The sequence below is a fragment of the Marmota monax genome, unplaced genomic scaffold (assembly GCF_021218885.2).
Source record: "Marmota monax isolate L192 unplaced genomic scaffold, Marmota_monax_Labrador192_F-V1.1 WCK01_AAM20220418_F8-fsc00010, whole genome shotgun sequence".
NCBI classification, from domain to species: Eukaryota; Metazoa; Chordata; class Mammalia; order Rodentia; family Sciuridae; genus Marmota; species Marmota monax.
This window is the reverse complement of record NW_026692321.1, coordinates 9,540,672-9,556,324: the sequence shown is the minus strand read 5'-3', so window position 1 is coordinate 9,556,324 and position 15,653 is coordinate 9,540,672. Positions and strand designations below refer to the sequence as shown.

The 15,653-nt window shown below is 48.6% G+C and overlaps 1 long non-coding RNA gene across 1 annotated transcript; it reads right to left on the bottom strand.

The window, feature by feature from the left end:
* Positions 1 to 346: 346 nt before the first annotated feature.
* Positions 347 to 8,751, bottom strand: LOC131424090 (uncharacterized). The gene is made up of 3 exons (XR_009226575.1): positions 7,972 to 8,751; positions 1,488 to 1,601; positions 347 to 1,383 (listed from the first exon to the last, which is right to left on the bottom strand). It is a non-coding gene; the product is annotated as an uncharacterized LOC131424090 (long non-coding RNA).
* Between the last annotated feature and the right edge of the window lie 6,902 nt (positions 8,752 to 15,653).

The window sequence follows — 15,653 nt, the reverse complement described above, 5'->3', positions numbered from 1 at the left end:
GTGCCCACTTCCCTTCATTCCTAAGACCTCTGGTCAAATGTCAAGGGGATCGTAACCTGCACTCCATGGCACATCCCATGTACTGATTCACGCATTTGAAAGTATCACATTCCCACCCAGAACTCCCTTCCTTCCCAGTCCTGCTAGATTATCAACCAGTCTAGGAGGCCATCAGAACAAGGGACACTGTTGATCTGGTCCTTGCCTCTCTGCTGGCTGGGCTGCTGCAGGGGCCAACACCCCGCACGCTCCCTGCTAGTGTCTCTTTGGGCCAGTTCCCGAAGAAGAGACTCCTCACCAACCCCCACACATACACACTCACTAGCTTCCTGGTTTAAAGGCTGTTTTTAAGTGTAGATTTTTTTATTATTCAAGTAAGATGCAGGCAACAGATAAAAAGATGATTGCCATTGAAGGGGTAGTTTGTTATATTTCCCAAGAGAAGGGGACCCATGGAGCATGCAGGGCTACAACAGGGCTTCACTTGATGCTTCGACTATCTCCCTTGTGGCTTAAACTTACATGTTTTTTTTTTTTTTTCCTTTTTCCCAACCTCCTCCTCCCTGATCTTCTCCTTGCTGATCTCTCCTCCCTAATCTCATTTTCTCTGATCACCTCTGTAAATGCCCCTGGTTCTCCCTGATGGCAGAATCACAGCCTCCGGGACAGGAGTCCCCTGTGCTTCTCTTCTGCTAGCAAAGCAATAAACCTTCTTTTCCCTTTTTCTCAAAACCTCATCCTTGTTATTAGATTGGCATTGGGGACAAGGACTGAGCTTTTGGAACAGTTTGAATGATTTCAGTGGGCTCTGGGGCACAGGGGCTGCCCCTCTGTTGTCCACTTCTAGCCCTGGGGTGAGCCGGGCAGGTGGGTAGTGGCCCGAGTGCAGGAGCCCGAGGGAAGAGGTGTCATCTGCGAGCACTGACTGCTCCGTTGCCTGGGAGGGCTCGGTGCCTGCGCTAGAGGCAGTTCCTACAGTTGGGAATTGGTTTGAGGGGTGGGGGTCCACACAGCCCCCGCCAAAGCATCAACGCTGCTGGAACGGATGGGCCTGGGAGCAGCCCTGGGGGATGCTGGGAGTTCCACGGAGGAGGCATTCCCAGCCTGTGACAGTGCACAGAGAGGTTGTCCTCGCCTTGGCCTCTCAGGAGCCTCGAGGGGACTGGCAAAGGGTTCTGCCACCGAACAGATGATGAAGAGCATGAGGACGCGCCCCACCCAGCAAACGCAGAGCTGGACTTAATGCAGGCGGCCCAGGGGTCCCCTCCAGGTCCACTCACTGCCATCTGGGGAGATGGGAAACAGCACGGCTGTGATCTTGTCCTCAAAATCGCTTTTGGAAGGGGAGAAGGATATTGTCAGAACGCCATGGTTTTCCTTTGGCTGCACAGAGAGGTACGTCAACAGCTAAGTATCTGTTTAATTGAATGAAGCCCATTAAAAAGCAATCGGCACTTCAGTGCCTCAATTCATCAACCCAACGCCACCTTGTATTGTGTCCTGCTTCATAGTTCACGGACCTCTCGTGCCTGTGCCACTGGACTCGATTCCGTTCAAAACTTCCTTCTTGAGGTCTGTTCTGTGCAAGGCTCTTCTAAGGGCTGTAGAAACAGAGACAATAAAACCCCACTTCTGACAGGTAGTGGTGGAGAGGGGGAGGTGACGAGCAAGTGACAGGCCTGGAGTAACAATAGCTAATATGGACTCGATAGCACAGAGAGAGAAACGTTACACCCATTGGATGACAGGGTTCAGCGAAGGACTCCTATGGGAAGCAACATCTGGGCTGATTTTTAGGGACAAGTTCACCAGATGGATAAGAAAATATTCCCATTTTTGTTGATGGAAATAACTTGGGCAAAGACCCAGAATAAAGGGAATATTTGTCACTGAATCATTTTGATTGTTCTCGGCTGCAGGCAAAACACACAACTAAATGTAGCTCAAGTAATAAAAAAAAAATTACAAAACTAAAAGTAAAAAATGAAACTAAATTTACGTTGCATAATAAGTCCCGAGGTTTGATAATTCCAGGATGAGTTAATTCAGCAACTTAATGACTTTATCGTGAACTTTTGCTTTGTTTTTTCATTCTGCCATCCTCTATGACAGATTTTTATTTTCAGACTTGTCCCCTCATGGTCACAAGTTGGCTGCAGTAGATCCTGTCCCTTCCTTGTGTTTCCTTTTAGGAGTGAAAAACCCTTTTAGAAAACCTAGCCCTAGCAGAGTTGCCATAATTGTTTGCTGAATTTCATCATATGCCTATTCCTTTATTTAAAAAAAAAATTAATAGAGAAATAGCATTGGTTCCTAGACATTAGTCTTCTAGGTAGTGCAGGAAGGTGAACTTACCTTTATGTACATGCCCACCTAACACCTGAAAAAATTGGGGCTCTGCAGAGGGGAGACTGATGGGCCACATCTGTTGCCTTAAGTCCTTGCTTAGGAGAGTGGTCAGAGGGGCTCTGGTGATGATTGCAGAGCCGCCCACTGAGTGACTTCCGACAGGCACTTCCTGTGTCTGAGCAGCTGTCTCCCTCCTAACAGGAGCTCCAATACCTGCCTGAGGGCCTTGCTCAAGTGAACAGGAGTGGCAGAAGCACAGAGAGTACCAGGGAGCCAAGCCAAAGCAGGGCACCCCCCCAGGAGCCCATAATTTGTGCTCCACCTTTGCCCCACCTTTACCCCACCTTGCCGAGGGCGCTGGGCTTTTGGTCTTTCTAGAGGTGCACACCCTGGCCTTGTCTGCTGCAGAGATAGTGGGTCTCTCTACGGCGCTGAGTGCTCCCCTAGATCCCCACATTCCCCCGCAGTTAGGGTGAGAAACAGGACCGGGTTCTGGTCGGGGAGATGGGGCCGAGCCTTAAAGACAGCCTGAACACCCGCTCCACGTCTCCCTGGGAGGCGGCGCGTGCTAAATGGCGTGTGTCCCAGATGGCCCCCATTAGCCGTGATGTGCCGCCTCACAGAGTGTGAGCAAGGTCAAGTGAGTTCATTGGTAGGAAGCATCGTTCACATGTGAGCAAAAGACAATCAAAGCTTCAACGGTGTTTTGGCAACAGCAGTTAGTGATGGTACCAGGACCGGCAGGGAGGGGGAGCAGCAGTGGCGGTTGGGTTATGATTCTGGAAGTCGCAGTCACAGGTGAGAGCATCGAGGCTGAGGTCGGAGGACACTGGCGCATTCTGTGATGCTGACTGCAGCGTATTTGGAAATGATTTTATGATAATTTCAGCCGAATGACAGCGGGGACTGCAGCAGAGCAAACCCGTTTGCATTCAGAGCACGAAGCAGAAGCCAGTGACCCGTGCCTGGGTCTTGCCTGAACTCTGAGGTCATTTTAAGTGTTTCACAGGCCCATTCACTCTTACCTTGAAAACCACCCTTTCAAAAGAAACTGCTTGATTTATTGCACAGTAAGGGAAAATCTATAGATCACCAGGTTTCCCTAAGACTAAGTTTATAATTCTACCTCAGTTGAGTTGTGGCTGAATATTGATATTATGAAGACTTCCAATTAAACCTGTTTTAAATTTTTAAAATTTCATGTTTTATTTATCTATTTTGAAGCAAATATGTTTTTTAGGCCACAAACATTTTTTGCAGGCTCTTGCAAAGCTTATAAACCATGGGCCCTGTATCTGCCATGGCTAACGGTCAGGGGGCTCTGGTCTGGGGGCTCTCCAAGGAAGAAAGGAATGGATTCTTCCCACACCCACTCCAAGGCTTGAACTTGATCAGTCTTGAGGAGGCTCAGGCACACAGGGTGAAGGCCAGACAAGAGCCTCTGTCTGTATATAACAGAGGCCCACAAATCACACACACACACACACACACACACACATATGCTTCTGCAGGCCCAGAGGTTGGGACACTAGGACCAGGGCTGTCATCGCCTGTGGCTGATGTGCTGGAGCCTCCTGGGACACCAGGGCTTCAGGGCCCAGCCCTAATGACTCAGGCCTGCCAAAGTGTCCACAGCTCCATGGGCCATGGAGTCTTCCTTGAAAAACAACAGTTATTGTTTTGAAGAGAAGCCACGGGGAGAAGGGTGACTAGTGGCAACAAGAGGTCTTGCTCTCTGGCCTGTGAGATGTTTCTGTCAGTGTCCTGCTGGGAGAGGGCCCCTGAGCCCGGGGCTGGCTCCCAGATGCAGTCCCAAAGGTCTGGAGCTGCTGGGAGTGGAAATTAAAGGCACCTGAGAATGGGGGTGATGGACCAGCAGAGCCACCGTAGCCTCAAGAAGCTGCCCAGACCTTGGTAAAGGACCCTCCAAGTCCAGTCTCCTGAGATTTGTAAGGACCTTCTCATGCCAGGGGTGGCTGATGGGAGTTGAAATCCATCTAGATGGCCACAAAGGCTGGCCTCTCTGGTGGAAAGTGAATTCTAAACTTGCCACGGCTTCCGTCTCCTGCGAGGCAGCATCCCCAGCATAATCCCCAGTCCTGAGCATGCCTCAGGGCTCCGTCAGGTGATCACTTACTTACCCCTTGCAGCAAGTTTCAAATCGAGCTGTCCTACAGGTTAGGGGCCTCTGACTTGCCCTTCTGCCTGTCCCCTGCATTCCACCCGACTGGCCTCCTCACTCCCCCATGTCCAGCCCAGATCCGTGCCTCCTGGTTCTTCAAGGTCGCCTCCTCTGTGAAGCCCACTGTGATCTTTCTAGGCAGTGCTGACCAGGCTTTGGCGAGTTGAATGTATTTTCTGCTGAGGTACAACCAGGCCCCTGATGCCAACCGTGTGCCATGCTGGGCGGGTCAGGGGCCACGTTATGACTTTGTGTTCAAGGAAATGCCTCCCAGCCTTTTGAAATTTCACAGCCACCAAATTTACTCCCAGTGTTGGTTTTGGGGTTTTGGTTTTTCGTTTTTTAGTAGTAAAAGAAAGTAATGTGGGATCCACAGCAGAGATCTTGCCATGTGGCTGGCCAATGAGCGTCCTGAGATGTCTAGGGGTGGGGACTCACAGCTCTCCAAGGCTGCCCAGGGCTGCCCCTCCTCAGGGTCCTGGGCCCATCAGTAGGATCATCTGAGCTGTGGGTGGAGAAACCCCAGATCTTTTATTTATAGGCTTTTTCAAAAAACATAAAGGCTTTTTTTTTTAGTTTCCCAGCAAAATGAAAGAAAAATAAAGAGAGATCCCACATACATCCTATCCCCACAGTGTCCCCCATTATCCACAAACAATGGCCCTACGCCATGAGCCTCACACAAAGCCCCTAGTTTTCATGAGGCTCCCTGTTGGTGTTACTTTCTGTGGGTTTGTGCAAAATGTATAAGGACACAAATCCACTGCCAGAGTTTCACACCAAAGAGTTTCACTGGCCTAAAAGTCCTCACGCTCTGCCTATTCATCCTCCCTCCCTTCCCCTGGACCCAGCAACCACTGATCTTATCCTCTGCAGTTTGTTTCTTCCAGACCCCCGTAGAGTTAGAATCATAAAACTAGGCTTCTCAGATTGACTTCTTCCACCTGGTCATGTGCATTAGGTTTCCTCCGTGTCTTTTGTGAGCCTGAGTCTTAACAGGTGACGTGCACATCGGAGCCCTTGACTGAAGCACGCAGCTTTAAATTCTAACTCCGCCACTCGTGAGCTGCCTCTGGGCCCCAGGGCCACACACTGGCTTTCTTTTTTGGTTTGTTTTCCTTACCCAGCACCGGAGAGTGGGGAGGTTTGCCCAGCTCACAGTCACCATGCAGGGAAAGTCTGTAGAACAAAAGATGGAGGGCTGGGCCAGGCATGGTGGCACACACCTTAATCCCAGCCGCTTGGGAGGCTGAGGCAGGAGGATTGCGAGTTCAAAGCCAGACTCAGCAACTTAGCGAGGTTCTAAAGCAACTCAGTGAGACGCTGTGTCTAATAAAATATCTAAAAGGGCTTGGGATGTGGCTCAGTGGTTAAGCACCATGTAACCAATCCCTGGCAAAGGAAGGAAGGAAGGAAGGAAGGAAGGAAGGAAGGAAGGAAGGAAGGAAGGAAGGAAGGAAGGAAGGAAGGAAGGAAGGAAGGAAGGAAAAGAAAAGAAAGAAAGATGGATGGAGGACTGGGACATCAGTAACTCCAAAGGATTGTGAAACTCCTCCCCAGAGGGGGTGCTACTGAGTAAGAAGAACCCTACAGTCAGAAACAAGAGCCGGGGGTCCAGTCCAGCTCCCCTGGGTGGCCTGGGACAGCTCTCCACTCACACTGTGGTAGAGCCAGTGCCCTCAAGGCAGGGGGTGAAAGTGAAGCAGAAGGGGGGAGTCGGAGGACCCTGAAACTCTGGGCTTCAGGAGGCAATATTTTGGAGGACAGAAGGGCCATCATCAAAATTCAGGCCGCTGGCTTCCCTGGCATCCGTGATGGACCACCCCAGTTCAGGACCATCTTCCTAGAGCAAAGCACAGGTCAGGGTCAGGTGGGATGTGGCTATAAATCAGGTTCCAGATTCATACCAGTGGCTGCCCTTCATGAGGCAGAAGGTCATAGCTGTCAGGGAGTTTCTACAGGCTCAACATGGCAGTACTGCCGCATCCTCCTAATAAGCCGCAGAATAGGTTCCATGATCTCAATTTTATATACAGGGAAACTGAAGCTCGGGAAGCCATTCTGTCACCACGGTGGTCAGTGAGCAGGGGGCAGTGCTAGCTATGAAGGATACCCTTTAGGCTAACACTGGGTTTTATTAAGTCACGTGTATGATTTTCCTCATTTACATCCCAAGATCTGGAACAGGTCACACGGGAACAGGTCACAGCTTTACGTGACTAACTACTCCCCAGGCACCCACTGTGGTTTGAATGAATGACTTTCCTGAGAATCACAGCAGTCCACCTCACCTGGCTCTGAGAGGCGGCCGAGAGCAGAGAGCCCTTGCTCTCTCCCTTGCCTGTAGGGACTGGCACTAATGAGGCAGAGTCCACCTGGTTCCTGCCTCAAGGGAACCTCAAGGGAGGTGAATGTCAAGCATCTGGGGACTCTTAAGTGTGGGACACGGGCTGTGGAGGCTGTCCAGTGAATGAGGCCACTTGTCTGCTCTGGCCTCTCTCCTGCTGTCTGCTGCCCTCCCAGCATGACCTTCCAGACCCTTCTCCTTGGAGAGACTGGGGGATAAGAATGATTGCTGGAGGAGGAAGGAAGCCAGAGCCAGGGCAGACACTAGCAATTTAGGAAACTGAGGCTGACAGAGGCTTTATGACCTATCTCTTTTTTAACCGTTAACCCTTTTTATAAATTCACATTCTGAAACAACTCTTATAAAATTTCTGATTTAGACAAATTACTCCACTTTAATAAGATGAAAGACTTTCATTTTTTTTTTATGGTACTATAATACTATGATTGAAACCCAACTGAAAATTTTTCTACTCTTTGTATATAAATTACACATGATAGAATCTTAACTCTTAGTAACCTTGTTTTAGCAAAGACACAGACACAAAGCAATATTAAACCTTTTTCCATTTACCAATTTATGAAAACACACATAATGTTTAAATATATTACCTTATGGAACTTATAAGTAAAGAGTACTTGATTTCATATTTAGTGGTTGATATTTTAACACTTTAGCTTTCTAAATTAATCAGATGTCTGTAAAAACCAAGATCTTAGACAAGTGTAGTAAACAGAACTAGCCATCTCTTTCTTGTTGAAGAAAAATCCTTCTACAGGATACCATGATGGTCTCATTAATATACTTAATAACTCATCTTTAAAAAGCCGTTTGCCACATTTTTGTATTTTATCAACATATGCCTTAACTGTTCTTGGTCTTACTGGGGTGCCTCCTTTCTCTAACAATTTCTTTTGCTCAGAGGCGAATAACTTCAAACCTTGAGTCAACCATTTTCCCCAGTTTGCCTGAGAAAGTTCTAGGAACAGGCAACTTGAAATAAAAACAAAATAAATCAAAACGAGAACACATTGTTTTTTGAATTGGTCACCCATTCTTTCTCTCTTCCTCAAGGGTGAGAAATTTCACTTACCTCCAGGCTTCAGAAGTTCCCCGCACGGGACGCCAAATGCCGCAGTCTGGCTGGGCACAAATGCCGCAGTCTGGCTGGGCACACAATCACGAGCCACCACACAGCTTGTAGACTCAAACAGCAACTCTTTATTCCCGAACTCACACCAGCCGTCTACAATCACGTTCTGGGGAAATCCACGTTCTCTGCCCAAATCCTCCTCCACTGGGCTTCTATCTCCCAAAATATACTGTCTGAATCCCGTGAGAACTCAAGGGGAACTCAGGCAGCAGGATACGCCCTATTCCCAGCAGGAATAATCTTAAACCTTAAACCTGGAACCTAAACTGGGAACGCCCTAAACACGATTATCTTAAAACCGGGAACACCCTGGTCTGCCTTGGTCCTTGAGCAAGGTCACCTACATTCAATGTCACTGCAACATGTCAGCAACATGGGGTACGCTGGCAAGGAAATTGTCATACCTACTTGGCTAATGGCTCCCAGCAACCAAGTACGTGGCACACTGAATACTAGGATCAGGAGGAGAAAGAGGAAGAGGAGGAGGAGGAGGAGGAGGAGGAGGAGAGACCACTGGCAAGAGCTACTGGCTCAGTGGTCACTTCTTGACTGGTTGTCAGCTGGCTCCATGGCCACCCACCCAGCTCTCCCCACGTCTGACCTGCCCTGATGTCACAGGGCATCACAAGAGTGAGGTCCCCAGATTCCAAATGTCAGGCTGGAGCTCTTACTCAACAAGGATGTGGGATCCCGATCACAAGCAGCAGCACCTGAGACCAGGCAACCTGGGCTCCAGTTGTCTGCACCACCCCTCCCCACCACACAAGCACTCCCTCCGTCCCCAGACCCTCCCCACATACCCAGGCTCACGCCTCAGTCCAAGGTGGGACAAAGAGGCTGCTGTTCCATCTTGAACTCACAGGATGGAATATTCACTGGGGTCCCCTCCCCCTGGGAGATAGAGCCAGAGTTGTGGAAGGAGGGGGAGGCAGGCTGCAGAGCCCGAGCCCCCGGTGAGCCAGGCCGTGGCTGCCCCAGCCTCCTCTCATACTGCAGGCAGGTGCAGAGTGGCTGCCACCTCGCCAACAGCAAGCATTTGCTAAGCAACCAGGAGTTCTCAGCTGCTTCTCCAGATCTCCTTGGTTGCTATGGAAGCTGTTATAGAAAACCTTAGCTGCCAACAATCGAGGCCTTCTTGTCAGAGCCTGGCTCAGAGCATCTTGCCTGTTAGCCCTGGGCTGCCCCCACTCGGAGGGTGGCGGGTGAGGTCGGAGGATGCAGCCACCAGGTCAGACAGGAAGCATGGGCTGATGGCTTGGTGACTCCATCAACCTTGCCACAACAGATTTGTCCTCAGTCTCTCTACCAGACACACTTGTCCTTCCCCAAGAGGTCCTAAGCCCTATGCCTCCGGCTCTTGGTCAGGCTGTCTGTCTGGGCCACCCAGCTGCACCCTCAGGGCATTCAGGGTGGGAGTGGGAAATGGAGAAAGCCTCTCTGCCAGGCTTCCATGTGAAGTGGCTTCAAGAACCCGTGTTTCTCCTGCTAACGGCAGCATTCCAGTATCTGTGCCAACAAAGTCTCTGTCTCCTCTCTATGTCACCAGTGACCCCCTTCTGACACCAGAGCTGCTGGGGACTGCAGCCCTAGGTGGGACACAGGCCAGACAGGAAAAGGAAGCAGGAGAGTGCTCACACCTGCAGGTTTACAGACCCTTCCCTGTTAGGGGTCCTGGAAGGCAGTGTTCCCTTTCTTAAAGAAGGAAGTGCATAGTGGGACCCAAGGACTAGCCCTGGAAGCAGAGAGAAAGGCTAGGAAAACTGTCAGGGCCACCTACGCAGGAAGCCCTGGAGGATGGGAGGAGAAGGAGTTTCGGGAGCGCCTTACAATGAATGGCAAGACAAGACGTTCTGCCTTTTGCTGCAGTGAGGGTGAGATGGGGCCATGGCCGGCCCAGAGGAGGCCTCTCCGACTCACACTCTCCCCACCCACAGGAGCGCTATACTGCAGCTGTATCCTGTGACAATCCATGTGGCAGTTGAATCGAGGATGAGAGCTATAAGTAACTCGATGGATTTCTCTGCTCATCTAGAGTATGTGCTCCAGATGGGCAGAGAGTTGGCCAGAGCTGTTCATGGCTGGTCCTTCCTGAGCACAGAGAAGAGGGCCTGGGGCAAATTACATCCAGAAAGTATCTGTGGAGTGAGAGAATGTCCCCTCAGTTCCCACAATAGTGACACACGCCCTGGCCCACCATGGCTGGCAGGTGCCCCAAGGCAAAGAATTCTGCTTATACAGGCTGTATTTTTGTCAGGCAAGAAACAGTCCAGCATACCCACATCTGAATGCAGAATTGCTTAAGAGAACAGAACAGTGACTAAGAAATAAAGAGACAAAGCCAGGGGACCCTGGGCTCCCTGGGCTCCGTTTCTGGCACCCCCTCCTGGCCCCCCAAGCTTGGGTCCCAGCAGAAGGACATACATCTCAGAAGGGCCACCAGTCCCAACCCTTCATTCTCGGGCTTGCTTTGATTTGAGCCAAAATACTGTTGAGGATCTGTTTTTCTTCTCAAAAGAAGAATCAGAATAGTTGTGTGAGAGGAGGAGGACATGCTTATTTAAAATAAAAATACCTGAATAATTGTGAAGCGGTTCAATTAAAGTAACAAAGAGGCGATTGCAATTGATTTCTAGAAAGTCAGAGTTTATTGTTATCATTTTACTTTGAATTTGAGATTGAAAGGCTTCAAGAGGAAAGACTATAATGACACAGCCTTTAAAGGATGGCTTCGTTTTTAAAGAAACAACTCAATCCTTTGCTCAGATCCTAAGAAATTCAATTAAATATTTGAAAATGTGTGTGTTTTTTCTTTTAAAGACCCAACCTCACATTGCCAAGAATCTCATAGACTTTCAAAGCCAACACCTCAAAGGCCTCAAAGTTCAAACTTCCAGCTCATTCTATAGTGCTCCTTGGGCTAAGGAGAATAGGAGCTTTGAATTCGATAGGCAGGATTCAAATCCAGCATCACCAATTGCACGGGGACCTGCCGTAGCCACACCTAACTGCTCTGTGTAAGATGCCATTGACAATCCCCAACTTGGAGTTAAGGAGAGGATTAAGGTACGTGTGCAAAACCCTCAGAAGAGTAATTGGGTGTGTCTCATGGGAAGACAGAACAGGGTAATCACTATTGATGGCAGAGAGATGTGCCCAGGAATGACATTCACCTTCACTAGGCTTGGTCTTCTCTCCCATTCCCCGGAGTGTGGTGTGCCTGTGCTCTCAGCCCTGGGCATGACCCTCCTGCACACCACACCTGCTTTTCCTAAGTTAGCTCGGGTCCCAGTTCCTCATGCAGGACATTTATTGTCCCTCCTCACTCTCTGCTTATTCCTGCACTCATTGCCCCCTGGTCTGAGCTCTCTGTTTCAAGATCCCCACCTGGAAGCCCATCATCCCCACCCAACCCATTCCCCTGTATTAGACCTTCTCCTGCATTCAAGACCTTCATCTCCCAGTTACCCCTGTTGCTCCAGGAAGAAACCCCAGCCTATTGATATGGACTCAGCCTTGAGACTCCACCAGCTCACCCAATGGGAGCATCATTTGATTTTCTGCATAGGACACATTAGAGATCATAATTTGATGGGTAGAGGAGAGGGAGTCACTAAAAGACTTGTCTTGAAGCATCGCCCACATTTTTATGATATGTTTACTTGAGGGGTTGGGGAAAAGATGGAGATTATGAAGAAACTGGATTCCCCACCTCCATCCCTCCCACCATCATTGAACCCCTCTCTGCCCTAACCTCTAGAACCCTAGCCTCACCTCCAGACCCGTAGACTTACTTGTTCATCGCTCCCCCATCCAGAATGGCAGGAAAGAAAAGAGCAATCTTTATCAAGCCACAAGGAAAGAACAAAATGGTCTGCTTACCCCGCTGGACACTTCTGTGTCTGAGTGTCCAACGACTGTACTGTGCCCCAGTGGGACTGGACCACCTTTCCCAGGATTCTCCTCCCCTGATGCAGTCGCAGCATCTCCTCCACCAGACTCTTCACCAGGCCAGCAGCAGGTGAAGCTGTGTGGTAGTCCCCTGCTGGTCACCTTGCCTTGCCCACCTTGGAGGCCGTGAGGGCCAGAGGTAGGCGCCACTTCATTCCCTCTCAGTCTCCTGCCCATCCCTCTTGGCCTGGCTGAGGGGAAACCCAACACCTTTCCTGGACAATTTTCAGCATCACCAATTACATAAAACACAATTCTTATCTTAAATCCTTGTTCTATGTCACTTGCTGGGATCCTATTACCTTAAAGATAACAGTGTAATGGTTAAGAAGGTGACTTCTGGGCTGGAGTTGTGGCTCAGTGGTAGAACGCTCGCCTAGCATGTGTGAGGCACTGGGTTTGATCCTCAGCACCACATTAAAATTTAAAAAATAATAAAGATATGCTCACCTATAACTAAAAAAAAATTTAAAATATCAAAAAAAAAAAGAAGGTGAATTCTGGAACCACACATCTGAGTTCAAATCCTGACTGCGCCAGGACGATTGGTAGCTGTTGACCTTTGACCTTACCACTATTTCAGTTTCTCCATCTGTAAAATGGGAATAATATTAATATCTACCTCATAGGTGGTTGTGAGGCATAAATGACTATGAGTGGAACAGAATTTGCCACCTCGAAGGCCATTATTACTACCATCATCTTAGTCTGTCTTTAAAACACTGGCCTGTCATATGCACAGAGCAGGGGAGGGCACAAAGGTTCAATGACTTACTCAGGGCCACTGGCTGGACTCCATCCCAGGTCAGCTTCCTTCCAAGCTACATTAAGCCAACTACACTTCTATTTCTTATCACTGGTCCTTTGGGAAAGTGTCTCTTTGGAAAGTTTCCCAGCCTGTAGTTTCCTAAGGACCCTTCATCATTTTAATCAAGAATGGTAATATTCATCAACTTAGGCCTCTTTACACAGACTCCAAGAACTTGCAGAAGTGATAATTTTCCCCTCAACACTGAATCTCTTCCTGAACACAACTTCACACTGGACTAATTTGGAATTTCAATTAATCGACAAGTATTTATTCAGAATTAGCCTCTGCCCCTCCTTGTGCTAAATGCTGTGAAAGAGACAGACATCTGTGGAACAATGAGAATCCACTGCACTTGAATTTGAAAACAAGCATATTCACTTGCAAAGTCCTCTTTGTTTAAAAAAGAAAAAAAAGGTGATAAGAAGAGCTATCTCAGTATTAGTTACTGCAATAGATTTGGATGATTGGATGGTGTTTTCAAAGACTTTCCATCCAGGCATAGTGGTGCATGCCTATAATTCCAGTGGCTCAGAGGCTGATGTAGGAGGATCGCAAGTTCAAAGCCAGCCTCAGCAACTTAGTGAGGCCCTAAGCAACTCCATGAGACCCTGTCTAAATAAAATACAAAAAAAGGGCTGGAGATGTAGCTCAATGGTTAAGCGCCCCTGGATTCAAGACCTAGTACCAGGAAAAAAAAAAAAAGATTTGTTCACATCCTGATACTCAGATCCCGTGAAAGTGATCTTATTGACAACAGAGGTTTTATTGAGGTAATTAAATTAAGGCTCTTGAGATGAGTCCATCACCTGAATTATCCAGGCAGTCTCTAAATCCAATAATCGATGTTCTTATAAAAATACAGAAGAGGAGCCACAGATACAGGAGGAGGAGAAAGACAAGGAACACCTGGAAGAGAGAACATTTTAATTTCAGACTTCTGGCCTCTAGGGCCATGAAAGAATAGACCTCTGTGGTTTAAAGACACCAAGTTTGTGATCATTTATCGGGGCAGCCGGAGAAAGTGAGTACAGTCATCTAGTGATGGGTGAAAAATTGCCCCAAATCCAGCAGCTTGAAGCTAGGTGCGGTTGCCATCTGACTGTCATGCAGAAGGGGAGTCCAGACACAGCACAGCGGGGTCTCTTCCCAGCTTCTCACCAGGCTGAAATCAAGGTCCAGCTGGCTGCAAGCTCACCTGGAGCTCAGGGTCCACCGTAAGCTCACAGTGCAGTTCCTCAGGGCTGAGACTCCAACAGCCGGGGCTCCACTCAGCTCCTCCAGACTTGCATTCCCTGCCACATTATCTCCCCCATCCTCAAAGCCAGCAATGGCTCCGCTCCCTCAGGTCAAATCCCTCTCCGACCTCAGATCTCAAGTCCACCCTATCACTGACCTCCAGATCCAAATTGAAAGAGCTCATGGGATAAGTCAGTGCTACCCAGATAACTTGTGTTTTAGTTGGGTTTGGTATTATGGTAACCAAAATATCCAACAAGAACAACTTACAGGAGGAAAAGTTTATTTGGGGCTACAGTATCTCAGTCTCAATCTGTAGATGGCTAAATTCATTGCTCTGGGACCAAGGTGAGGCAGCCCATCATGGGGACAGGCCCAGCAGGAGACAGCTGCTCAGCTCCTGGCAGGGTCAGGAAGCAGAGAGAGAGGAAGAGGCCTCACAGAGGATGCACCCTTCCCAGGCAGGACCCAGTGTTCTACCTCCTTCAGCCACACTCGCCTGCCTACAGTTACCACCCAGGCTGTTCCAACCAGGCTGGACCGATTAGGTTACAGGCCTCACAATCTCCTCACTACACCCCTGAACATTCCTGCCTAACACAGAAGAGTTTGGGGGACCCCTCATATCTAAATCATAACAATCTCCCTTTCAACTGTGCCTTCTAATTTAACCTAAGCATGGGATTAAAATCCATCCTAGTCAGAGTCCCAGGACTCTGCAAGGCACAGACAGGTATTTGGGGCTATTTTAGGATTCTGCCTACTATAGATAGTTATCAATAGTAAATGTGGGAATGGTTGTGAAATTGTCTTATGAGTAACAATGCTGAACAAATGTAAGAAACTATGATTTTCTTAAAATCCACTCTTATTTTAAATAAGAAGAATTTTAAAATATAGGGCATCCTCCATAAGAGATGTCATAGCCTAGGTAGAATGGGGTGGGGCAGAAATAGTGACCAAAGTTCAAAGATGGACTGGAATGATAATCAGTCCTGGTCTGAATGTACCAACTCAACCCATCCTCGTGACCCCCCTAGACGGTGCTGCCCTAGTGCACTTGGGCTGCTATAACAAAATCCCTTAGACTGGATAATTCATAAACAACAGAAATTGCTCATGGTTCTGGAAGCTAGGAAGTTCAAGATCAAGGCCCCGGAAGATTCAGCTTCTGATAAGGGCTCCATTCTGCATAGATGGAACTTTCTATGTATCCTCACATGGCAGAAGAGGCAAAGAGCTCTCTCAGTCCTTTTTTATAAGAGCACTAATCCCAAACAAGAGGGCAGATTCCAAAGGACCAAATCACTTGCCAAAGACCCCACCTCTTAATGCCGTTATCTTAGGAATTAGGGTTCAGAATATGAATTTTGAAAGGACACTGACATGCGGTTCGTCCCATCCTATAATAGGAAGACTGAATTCAGGGAAGGACCTAAGGAAATTGCCAAGAGCCGCACTCACCTAGCGAACTGCAGAGCTGTGAGTTAACCAAGCAGTCGAGCTCCAGAGTGTGTGTCAACTGCTAGCTGCACCTGCCTCTGGCAGAGGAAGAGTGAGTGAAGGAGAAAACTGGGGGCATTGGGGTGAGACAGACAAACAGGGGCAGGAACTGAGCAGCTGAGGG